We start from the raw sequence: 13175 nt of genomic DNA, 5'->3' as shown, positions 1-13175 counted from the left end.
TTCAGCGAATGCAACTTTCGAAGCCATTTTTTTGTTTTGCGCAGTCACGCGGTTCCAGTGCTGTCAATCTGTCACCACGCCGGCAAATCAGGTCGCGGGGGAAAAAAAAAAAAAAAAACGAGCCTTCGTTTCCCAGGCGCAGCCATCAATCACCTCAATGGTCACTTGAAATGTAAATTACCAGGCAGGGAGAGCGACGGAACAAAGGAAACGTTGTAGCGCGGCGAGAAATCATCGGGAGTGGAGTACATTACGGGAGGAGGGGGAGACATCCGTCAGCGCGAGCGCCGCGTCGCGACGACCTTGGGACGCCTCCCGCCATCGCCGCCGCCGCTCGGAGAACAGCTCACCTTCCCGGGTCCCATTTGGAAAAGGGGGGGGGGGGTGGGTGGGGGCGAGGGGGGGAGCTAGAGTTTTGTAAATTAAATGAATGTTCAGTGGGCCATTTCTCACAGGTTTCCCAAATAACTCTGAAAAGAAACAGCCTGGGGGTCCGGGGGGGGGGGGGCGGGGGGTGTCCGGGGGGGGCAGGGAGGGCCGGGGGGGCAGGGGGGTTCATGAATCAAAATGCTCCTTCAGATTCATATTGTCCTCTAGGTTGCTGGAAGCCAAAAAACTTATAACAAATGTCTTCACTTGTGAACTAACTGCAAGTTTTAGCTCTCATATCTACGTTCCTATTGGGCGAATCAGAAGAGCAGTACGGCATTCTGGGAATCATTGATAAAACACATTACATACAGTTGTAGGAGGCATTATGAAAGCAATCATATGAAAAATATATTGAAGGATTTAAATAAAGTTTTGAATACACTACATTGGACAGTTCATACCATGTCTACCCTATGCTTTCACCACATGCTGCTTCTCACACTGCAGTGAAGGTTAACAGGGGTCAAACAGGAAGTAACACTTGAAACTAAGGCTGAATTCCCTTCTTTTTTTTTACCTCCCCGCATCCTTTCCTTGCTCCTAGGCTCACCTATCGAAGGCTATAAGGAATGAGAAGGTGGGCGATGATTACTGGCTGATCAATTCTAACACAATCACAGGTAGGGCAGCCATTGGCTGAGCAGGTAGCCACACAGCTCTAACCAGCCAATCAAATCAAAAAGAAAATGGGCCTTAAGAGTAAAAGAAAGAATTTTACAAGCACCAAATGTTAAATAACATTATTACATGACAAACACTTACTCTTCATTTGTAATTTTACTTTATCATCACAGTATGAAAGGTAAATAAAATAAAATAAAACTCTAAGCTTCAGCAGAATGATCTCGGTATTCACTCTGTATTCAGCGTCTGCTTGTCCTAAATAAACATCAAAGGAGTAGCGCTACACTGAAATCCTCTATATTAATTCTCAGCTTTGAGATTTGAGTAAGACTCAAATTACACTCGACGGATTTTAACTTTTTTTTTTTTTTAAATAAAAAAATAAAAAAACATGATTGCTTCCACAATTTCATTCCGAAATAAACATCCAAATCCTCCTCACAGACGGGCTGAAATCCCTTCGCCACGCCGTTGCCATAACGACCACGCTCCAATGGTGCGGGGAGAGTTGTTCTCTTCGGGGGGGAAAGCGAGGCGGAGCTCCTGCCGAGCGGGGCCTGTCCCGTTTCCACCGGGCGGACATGCCTGCGGCAAGCACCGGTACCACTGCCGCTACCGCTCCCATTCACCTCTTAACCCAGAGCTGGCCAGAACCAATCACATCACAGCTGGTCAGAACCAATCACATCACAGCTGGTCAGAACCAATCACATCAGAGGTGGAGATCCGCTGGGAACCAATCACATCAGAGCTGGTCAGAACCAATCACATCAGAGCTGGTCAGAACCAATCACATCAGAGGCGGTCAGAACCAATCACATCAGAGGTGGTCAGAACCAAATCACATCAGAGGCGGAGATCCGCTGGGAACCAATCACTTCAGAGCTGGTCAGAACCAATCACATCACAGCTGGTCAGAACCAATCACATCACAGCTGGTCAGAACCAATCACATCAGAGCTGGTCAGAACCAATCACATCAGAGGCGCTCAGAACCAATCACATCAGAGCTGGTCAAAACCAATTACATCAGAGGCGGTCAGAACCAATCACATCAGAGGCGGTCAGAACCAATCACATCAGAGCTGGTCAAAACCAATCACATCCGAGGCAGTCAGAACAATCACATCAGAGCTGGTCAGAACCAATCACATCAGAGGTGGTCACAAACAATCACACCTGCCCAGGGACTGCAGATGAAAATTAGCTCTTAGTTATATCTGGTACAATGCAATTTCTATTGCTGAAATTTATGTTAAAAATTGTACATTGTCCCTGTCAAATAAATTGAATCAAAAATTAAAAAAAAGAGGTGTTCAGAACCAATCACATCAGAGGTGGAGACCTGCTGTGTAGAGAAAACCAATCACTTCAGAGATGGCGACAACCAATCACATAAGAGGTGGTCAGAACCAAAACACTGCAAAGGTGGAGACCTGCTGCGTATGAGAGAACCAATCACTTCAGAGATGACGAGAACCAATCACATCAGAGGTGGTTCAGCGGGCTTCGCTGTGTTCTGACCAAGAAAACAACACATGACACATCGGCCTTCGTGAGAACTTCAGCGATTGAGCTCCCCACACTGACTGAGGACATGCTGAGGGGGGGCGAAAACGATTTTGGTGAAAATTGGTGTCTGGGGGACACTGTACCTCCAGCAGGGATCTGCTGTTTGGGGAACAACTCGACATCGTAACTCAGGCGGCACACAGGGTCACAACTTTGGCACTTTGCGACAGAGACACACAAAGCTGGACGTTTTTCTTCGTTTAAAAGCTTTACCTAATTAGGGGCATCTGCAATTGCAGTGTGCTTCTGTCTAATTGCCCATTGCATTGAATTACACCGTCTTTTATTTGGTTCATGGTGTTCCCAATCAACAAAAGCATTCGCTAATGAAAGTAGGTGACCAACCACTGACACAACGTACATTGTGTAATGTTCTGTAATGTTCTAGGCATTTAGCGGACACAGAGCTACTTAACACTGTTTATATTCTTTACATAAAACCCATTTGTACAGCTGGGTATTTTGCTGAATCAGTTCAGGATAAATACCGTGCTTAATGTGTACAACAGCTGTGCCCCATGTGAGAACCGAACCTACAACCTTGAAGTTGCAAGCCCAGTTGCCTAAACATTATACTACACTGCCTCCCCCATTTACCATAAATGGGGTAAAACAATCAACTTAAACGTGCATATAGTTTTTGCAACTTCAGGATTGGCTCTGATTGACAAAATGTGACAGTATGAGGTGACAGTTCTTGCAGTAGAGTACATTTCAGTGTGAAAAACACTGTTTGTGTTGTGTACTTTTACCATCGGGGGAAAGCAACTCTTGGCTGTTTCAGCATTTAAATTAAATCTTCTCATTAACGCTGCCACTGTTACTTTAAAACTGGATTTCTCTTTAATGGAAAAGTTTTGAGAAAATTTTTTTTTGAGGGGTGTGGAGATATCCCATCATGCCACATTCTCAGTAGGCCTTCTGTAAGCTAGAGACACAATTCTTGGTGAATGATTTGATTTATTCAGTAGCTTGATGGCCTGACACAATGTAAACAGTTTTTGTTATCCTGACAGGTGTTATGATGGCATAGATATAATGGGAAAGTTCATGAAAACTGTCAGTCAAATACATCCTGGCCATATCACTGCAATGGACTAGTTTGCTTTCAGAATGATTGCTTTGCAGAGTTGTGGACGGACCCAGCCATCATCAACTGTCACTAAAATTCACAACACATGACAGGTTAAATGAGGCTAAAGAATTATTTAGCCAGTTGGTGAGCGTCAAAACAATTATGTGATTAAATTACCAGTTTGCATTTGTCTGGTGAATTCATTTTGTCATTGTGAATTCAGAAATCTCTTCCTTTGCTTAACACCATGTTACAGCAGTCCGGTTGATATCCTGCAAGAGTACTATCTAGATCGTATTGGCTTATCTATGTCCATTACACATAAGGTTCCCTCTATTAATAAAGACGTTCCTGTAGGTTTTCACTCCAGCCCTAACAAAGCACACCTCATTCAACAGCTAGAGATCTACCGTCCTGTAGGTTCACAAACAACCTTACAAAGCACACCTCACTCAACAGCTACAGATTTTGTAGAACTGCTAACTAGTAGAATCAGGTGTGGCCAAATTAGGGTTGAAATGAAAACCTACAGGATGGTATGTCTCCAGGAACACGGCAACTGTGAAAATATAGGCGTGCGAGATGTGGTTGACTTTCCAATCGTACCTTCTGTTGTTACCATACAAGCGGGTGTTTGTGAGGTAAATATCACACCTCTGCACCTTTGTGAAGAATCCCCCAGGGATGCACGAATGTGGCAACACTGATGTTCTCCACTACTACTCATTTGCTCAGGATAAGAGCTTCTGTCGAATGACTGGAGTGTGACGTAACGCGACGTAACGATGAAAAACGAAGGCCGAATAAAAAATAGAAAACTTGCATATGCAATAGCCCGTTTTCCATTTGCGTGCGAAATAGCCAAACGGTGTCTTTTTCAGTTCAGTGAGTCTGCCAGTATCCCACAATGCCCCAGGGCCCCATGAAGATTACATCTGCCAGTGATAGTCTGTTTCTGGCCTCGCATAAAAGAAGAAGCTGCATGTCTACATGTCATATTTACATCATATTGTCCCGCGTAGGCCTCAAATATGGATTTATTTCTGCGGTCTGGAACTGTTTCAGCTCTGAAGAGAAACCTAGGGACCACTTAATAAAAATGAGAGAGAGAGAACATTCTTATCCACAACACTCACATTGATGGATTAAAATGCTTTTACCAGAAGTGTGGAACAGATTGCAATTAAGAATCTAATTTTCTAGCAAAGCCTGGAATAAATTTGGGGCCGAGCCCTAGTAGGAAGACCTCGGCAACTCCACGCTCGCCACGGAGAGCCGGCTGGATTTCAGCTGAATGAATTTCATGCAAGAGTGGAAACAATCAGTTTGTTTGTTTCTTTGTTTAATATGAGAGCGTAAAATCCAGACAATGGCTTTCTCGGTGGAACTGCAGCCTAACTGCACACGTGGAAGGTTTATTTTATGAACGGAAGGATTGAATCGGTTTTTGGAAACAGAACAGGGACTCCCAAACCCTTCTTGTGGTTTCTTTTCTTAAACCACCTTTTTTTATTAAGAAATTATTCACACATTGAGGAATACATTCTGCATTTGCCTATTTTTTTCCCCCCAAACTCTAATATATGAGTATCTGGCACTTGCATTTGATCATATTTCTTGAATAAATGCTCTGTTCACCAACTGTTCTCTGTTTGAAAACAGTATGCAATTGTTTCGTATCCAAAGTTTTCTGCATAGCCCCTGTGTTTCACTGCAGCTTAGCCTTAGCCATGGAGACCATGGTTAAGAGAACATTTATAAAGACCCGCCCATCTTTGAAAGACTCCTCAGTTCCACTGCCCTGACGGTATGCTTCATGTTATGTGTGCTAAGGGACCCATTACTAAGCTCGACTCAGGTTCCATCTCGCTACAAAGGGTTTATTGGACACCTCAGCCAAACTATCAACAAGAAATAGGATGCTGGATTCTTACAGTGCACACAACTTTCTTTGCCCCTTTGTTCTTGGGACCAAAGATTTCAAAACGGTAAAAAATAAAAATAAAAGAAATTCACCTTGAGTTGGCACTTTCTAGGGAACTATACAAGTGTGTGTGTGTGTGTGTGTCTGTACTTTACTTGCAGCTGTAAACTTCTACAGAACAACATAAACACTGTTTCAGCACAATTTACTCCAGGATGCAGTGCCTGAAAGAGGACAATGAGTAACCAGGAGAGCAGACCAAATGCACAGCGAAGCTGCAATCTCCCTGCCTAAAATATCTACTGTCCCAGGGAGTACATTTTGTGGCCATACTTCATGCAAAAAGGCTATTTATGATGTTGACAGGGGAGGGGGGGGGAAGTTAAAATATTATGCGCTCTGAATCATTCAGTAAAGTTTGCATAGAACCGACAACTCCAGGAATAATATTTCCTCTCCTGGTAGCTACACCATTTTTGTGGAGAAGTAAATTACAGTTCCGCCCCTCCCCACGCCCCCCCCCCCCCCAAACTCACACGTCTAGTATTGCTTTATCCAGAGTGGAAAGCTCTGTAATCTCCTGCAGGATACAGTATTTCTGTGAGGGAGTGTGTGTGCAAACACTGTGGGTTTCTCTTTATTAACGGGCTTACAGCCAGCCACACGGAGAACCCAGAGAGTTCTACAGCAATGTGAGGTTCTCTCTCTCGAGAACCCAGAGAGTTCTACAGCAGTGTGAGGTTCTCTCTCTCTCTCTCTCTCTCTCTCTCTCTCTCTCTCCCTCGAGAACCCGGAGAGTTCTACAGCAATGTGAGGTTCTCTCTCTCTCTCTCTCTCTCTCCCTCAAGAACCCGGAGAGTTCCACAGCAGCGTGAGGTTCTCTCTCAGCCTGGCACACTCTGGACAGCATGCCAGTGCAACAGCGCGCAAATTGTTTACGAATGCGCAAAACCCGCCATCTCAGTGATCACGTCAGCGGGAGCGGAGACAGAAATATATATATATGTATATATATGTATATACATTTACAAGCAAAAAAAAATAAATAAAAAAACAAAGACAACAAAACACTGAAATGCTGATGCTGCAGTTTTGTTTAAACTCTTCCCTTCTGTTTGAGGGATATAGATACAGGCACACTTTGTGCCTCGGTGCACCGTATAAATTTGCCTTCAGAAGCAATATTCTGTGGAATTTATCATCGATCTTGATACCCGGCTTAGGAAGTCAGTCTGTAGTCATAAGACTTAAATTATAATAGGTGGGAGAGGCTAGCTTAACGATTTCAGGTACATATGAGGTAATCCATCAAATCCCTCCCCTGTTCTATTCAACCTGTGTCGTTTACCTTTAGGTTTTAGGAATTTAGCAGACCCTCTTATCCACAACAACTTACACAGCGTATATTCTTTTGTATATACAATCTGTTTATCCGGCTCAATAACTCTACTCCAGTTCAATTTTATCTGTACAGTGCTTTTTAGAGACACTGCCACAAAGATGGGGAAAAAAAGAAAGAAATGGGGGGAAAAAAACTGGGAAAACAGAGCCTGAACTCCCACCATCCCACCTCCCCACCAGCCCACCAGCCCACCGCCGCCCCCCCCCCTTCAAAAAAAAAAAAAAACTCTCCAGTGACAAGCAATAAAAACACCCCAGTGGGAAGAAACCTCAGGAGCAGCCCGTCCCCTGCCCACTGGCCCGGTGCTAATAGATTAAAGATAAGCTAAATGCTAATACACAGATAATGAGGAATCTATCAGAGCAAACAGAGTGGCTGTGGGAACATTATAGCCTCAAGTATAAACGAGCTGGCAAAACCCGAGAACCCAAACAAAGAAGAAGTCTCTATTAATATGCAGATGAGGAGCTGCATGCTGATGCACCTGGGTCTCCAGGTTGCATCATGGGAAGGGCTTGCAGCAGGAGAGGGGCGGAGCTGGATTGCTCTGTGAATTTGGGGTTGGGGGGTGTGGTTGGGGGACAGATTGGGTTAGAGAAGAGAACAGAACTGAAGCTGTTCCGGTTAAGTGTCTTACTGAATTAGCACAGCGGCAGTGCCCCAACCTAGGAATCAAACCCGCAACCTTGGAGTTGAAAGCACCAGTTTCCTAGATATAATGTTGCACTCAGAGTCCCAAAACTATGATGCCCATTCAAGAAATTTCTCCAGTTGGTCAATCCTCTTGGTTGTGTTGGGGAGATCAGCATGACCTCACATGCTCAGACTAAAGAAAGAATCACTATGACTCTACACACCATCAGCGTGGGACCTGGGTCTTTAGTCTGTCGAGGTAATCACACCGCTACGCTAATAATGAGAGCTGCACGGTCACACTGCTATGCTAACAGTGAGGGCCGCACGGTCACACTGCTATGCTAACAGCGAGAGCCACACGGTCACACTGCTATGCTAACAGCGAGAGCCACACGGTCACACTGCTATGCTAACAGTGAGGGCCCCACGGTCATACCGCTACGCTAACAGCGAGAGCCGCACGGTCATACCGCTACGCTAACAGCGAGAGCCGCACGGTCACACTGCTATGCTAACAGTGAGAGCCACACGGTCACACTGCTACGCTAACAGCGAGAGCCGCACGGTCACACTGCTATGCTAACAGCGAGAGCCGCACGGTCACACTGCTATGCTGACAGGCTGATCTGGGCTGAGCTGGACTCGGCTGGGCTGGCATTCTTCATGGGTCAAGTGTCCTGCATGGCATCGTTCCCCAAGCCATTGGTCTTCTCATCTCTGGTACAGGTTTAATTAGCAGTTAATGGGGTTTTTACATGACAGGGATGCTAGCTCCATGCACAACCTTCCTCCTTTGCTCATCCAGGCCTGACACCAGCGATGGCGGAGATGCCAGAGAGTACAGACCCCCCCCCCCTCCTCCCCCCCTTTAATAACATCCAGAGAAGGGGAATGCACATGGTCACAGATTATAGTGAGGGTGCATAGGCCACTCAATTGCTTGCATTTGCTGCCATTTATTGTTGCTGCTGCCGTCGTCATTTTTAAATTACTTTGACACGAGATGCACTTACGCGCTCTACAGCTGCCACTGATGTTTTCGGTCTGTAAGTTTCCAAATAGCTGCATGCGCACTTACAATATAAATGCCAAATGAGACAAATTTGTTACTGACACAGTTGCTCTTTCTTTTCTCTCTCTCCAAATCTTTTTTTTTTTTCCCCCTAGCCTTCTATAGCAGATGCTGGTTGAGTTTTTAGTGACTATATCAGTGGTGCTCAGTTGTGCAGGACTGCCCTCTGCTGGCTGATGTGGCAACTGCTAGGGATCTAGCAAATAATTCAGATTTTAATAATTCAGATTTAAAAAATAAAAATAAAAATCAACACAGTGCAGACTCAAAGCACTCTGTGCTGTGTTTGAATGACTTCGTTCCAGTTAAGAGTTCAGCAGTTGTGGTGCATTTTCCCCATGTGCATGTGTGGTACAACTTTGACAGTGAAGCACAAATGAACAACATGAGCAATGGCTATGTCATGTTTTCATGTTCAGAGTGTTACCAAAACAGCAGAAATTGTGTTGCTTTCAGCCTGGAAAAAAACACATGCAGTCATTATATGATGATGTCATAATGTTACATCTGGTGTGCAAAAGATTGACAGTTTAATGAAACAGCTTTTTAAAAATACTGGCCTGGATTATATTTATACATTGACTGTTAAAAGTTCACCTCTCAGCTCTGGAGAATTAATTTCACCTTTTAAAACCATTAATCGCCCCCTCCTGCCCCTACCACACCACCACTGGATGCTTCCGGATGCTTCTGCTGTGGTCAAAGCCACCTGCCCACTCACCTCCATTGTAAGTCACACTGTACACCTGAGACACACGGGGGTTACTGTGGGAATGGTGATATTAGCCTATGGGTCACTGAGGGATGGAGGAGAGGTTGGGGGGTTTGGGGGGGGGGGGTCGGGGATGGGACTTCTTGGAGGAAAAGACCCAATAAGGACACCATTAACTTTGAGGAAAGTCAGAAATGGGGGCGGGGGGGGGCATGTAGCATTGAGGAGATGCCGGTCAGCCATGAATCACTCTACACAAGGGTGCTGCCACGACAACGCTAGCTGCCATTAGAGGGGACGGCTGACACAGTCTCCTCACTGGAGTCACCTTCGCCCACCTCAAACACAGCCTCTGATTGGCTGAGTGCAGTTTAAAACTGCTGTTGGATGGGCGAGACTGAGAAGCAAGACATCTGTAGAGTTTCAGGCTCTCAAACTCATATACAAAAACCCCCATACTGGCCAGGGTTTTTGACACTTTCTGTACTGTGAATTCTCTTCTCTTTGTGACACTCTCTGCTTTCACCCTGTCTGAATACAGTGGAAAAATACAAGCTGAGAGCAGGCTATCAACTTGAAGGGCTCCACAAAGGTGAGGATACAGAGAGGGACAATAAATCCCGCTGTTTGTCTCAGAGATAGATGCTCATCGCCACAGTCTCCCCTCTCCTGCGATTCCTGCACCGATACAGGCGTCTGAAACAGCGCGGGTCAGCCAGGCTGCAGAGGCACCAGCCAGTGTCGTCACGCCAACCTCCTGTTGCTAAGCAGCAGCTAGTTGAAGGATACGCCTCAACAGAGAAAGTAAAAGCCCTGCCATGCGTTTCTTCCACCCGTGAACTCTGGAGCCAGCTGATTTCACTAATTAGTTCGACCTCCTGGCTGAAGAATTGTGCTAATTAGTAAATCCAAGCGATTGGAATAAAATACCTGGGGGGACTTTTACTTTCTGCACCTGGGTTTTCCACCTCCGTGCTTTAATAAGTAACTAGGGGACACCATCACAAAGTAATGACCATTTCTGGGATTAGTGCCCAATACATGAGTTTAAAGTCCATTTTATAGCCGTAGTCTTCTCTAATTCCAGGATGGAAAAAAATCGATGAATTACAGGAAGTCCCCTCTGAGTAATATGACATTAGTAGATGTGTAATAGATGTGTAATAAATGTGTAATACACTGGCACAGGCATGTGTGGGCCAGGGTGTTTTACGGCCACCTAAACAGTATCTTGGCTCTGCCATTTATCTTATTTATCTTAGCTGAACTACCATATCTAGTTGTGAGTGGCCACCCAGGCTGTTCTGGCACACCTGGTTCTATGCAAAGCCAACTATGTGAGCATTTCTGGCTACTGTGCTGGTGTAACATCTGATTGGTGTTTGTCATTTTAAACCATAAACATGAAATATTTGATTTGTGTGGCAAAAATGATTCCCAGTGTGACAGAACTGCCAGAAACACAGCGGAGACATACAGCTGAAGGTGAATAAAAATGATAGTTTGCTTTGCATAGTTCTTTCTTGCACCAAATATTTCAATGGGTTTTGCCATTTAACAGCGACACATCTCCAAGTACTCAACCGTACAGATATTCTTAATGAAAGCGAATGAATAATAATTTCCCGTCGGGATCATGATTTTTAGAGCGCGATCACACGTGAGTCTCCTGCCTGCCATTCAAGGGTAACAAGACCAGGTTAAAACCTAGTATATGGCTGGACCTAACACACGTGATCCGGCCGGCCAATGGTGTTACTTCGTAACTCGGCCGACCGATGGTGTAACTTCATCGCTCAGTCACTCAGTCACAGACATTCGTGTTCGTAGGGCTGGCCCCGCTGTTGCGGTCCAGCCAAAAAATCATAACAATCGTCAACAAGTCAGCGCGAGGTCACAGTTTCAACTACAAGGGGGGTCTAACACATATGAGTCAAATAGCCAGTGTGGAGGAGAGATGTGGTAACCACAGCAGCGTGGTCCGCTCTGTGACGAGGGCAATAACTCACCGAGGAAGCGTGTGGGGTGGACACATCGCTCTGTTGACAGGTCCCGAGATGAATTTAACCGCTCGGGATTTAGCTACTTCACTTCAGCCCCGGCGCTACGCGGCTGCCCAGGGACTGCATTAATAAGCAGCTGCTCATCTGGAAAAAGACCGGCCCTCATAATTTACTGTTCATTAAAGGCACCACGGCACGCCATAAGCGGGTTATTTATGACCGAGGAGGAGGAGCTCAGCACTCAGCAACGTGAAACAAAACTGCCGACTGATGACTCAAATTCACGCGTTTGCTTACAGTAAGAGCCCTGTGTGTGTGTGTGTGTGTGAAGCCGGAGTTCAGGGAAACAGGAAAAGGAATTAAAACTTCATGTAACTTAATGTAAAGACCTTGCTCTTCATTTAACGCAATGATAGTTTTCAGAAAACTGCCCTTTACAAACTTTTTTTTTCTTTTTTTTTTTTTTTTTTTTTTTTTTTTTACACTTTAGAAAAACTTAGATTTAACCTCTTATACAATCAGTAATTAACCTCACTGAAAGTTTTGGAAATCAGACAGACTGAAATCAGAAAAACAATCAAGGTTTTTTTTTTCTTTTTTTTTGACTAATGCCCGTTTTACTGTGTCCTCCACGAGGAAGTTTGTCAATCTTGTAAATCGTTTTCTTGGTAACCATCTTGGCTTAGTATGGGAAATCAGCTGCTTATGTTCACTGGAATTCGGCAAAATAAAAAATAAAAAAAACAATCAACATGTCCCTCAAGCTTTCGCACAGGAAACCATTTCACATTCACAGATGGGACAGCTGAGATAAACGGAATGTTCATTTGATCTTCACTGGGAGAGACACGATTAACTGATGTCTGTTTCCATTATTCTGAGCCAAGGCAAAACAACTTGGCGTACTAATAACATCAGTGTGCTTTCATGACTGAGACATTAATACATGCCAAAACGGGATAACTGACAGTTCTGGGCCCAGTTTCATGAAGCAGGATTAGTGAGTTAGCTGTGTAACTGATCTGAGTAAAACCCAGAACCACTCTTTTTACTTCAGTTCATGTTCCCGAATTGATATGGAAAAGACATGAATATAGCACAATGCCTCTGGACTGGTGACATTACACTTTTACCACCGTTTACCTGGATGAGCACTGATTTCATGGACTGTAAGCATGTAACCTTTCTAGGTCACTGTGGATTAAAGCGTCAAGAAAAAATGTAATACATGGAAAAAATACTATGTACCCCCACATAATGAAATGTTAGGCATTAGACCTACGTGTTGCAATATAGAGTACCGTTTACCGTTGCAAGAGAGTAGGAATGTAAAATATATTCGTTGCCACCAGATGGCGTTTAAATACCAATTTACTCATTAGTTCTTGTACAGGTTTCTTTGCTATTTTAAAGGCGAATGAGTTAAGTGTCACATCATTTAAATGTCACATCCTCTGGCTATTTAAAATTGTTCACTGGAGAGTTTAGTATTAATTTAGGGTTTAGTCATTCAAAAGTGGCCATTGAAATACATCCACACTCTACAATTTAAATATCCTTGAAGTCAAGAACATGGCTCTATGTTACATCATATAACATATTTTAGGCTATATGTGGATTTAATTATTTAATTGCTCGCTTTTTCGGCTAATTAAGTAGTTAGTTTGTGCCTTCTTGGTAATGCCTCACTTGCATTCCTGAGACTAACCAATGATGTTCTCCA

Source organism: Anguilla anguilla, chromosome 13 (assembly GCF_013347855.1).
Source record: "Anguilla anguilla isolate fAngAng1 chromosome 13, fAngAng1.pri, whole genome shotgun sequence".
In the NCBI taxonomy this organism is placed as follows: Eukaryota; Metazoa; Chordata; class Actinopteri; order Anguilliformes; family Anguillidae; genus Anguilla; species Anguilla anguilla.
Note: the sequence above shows the minus strand (reverse complement) of the source record.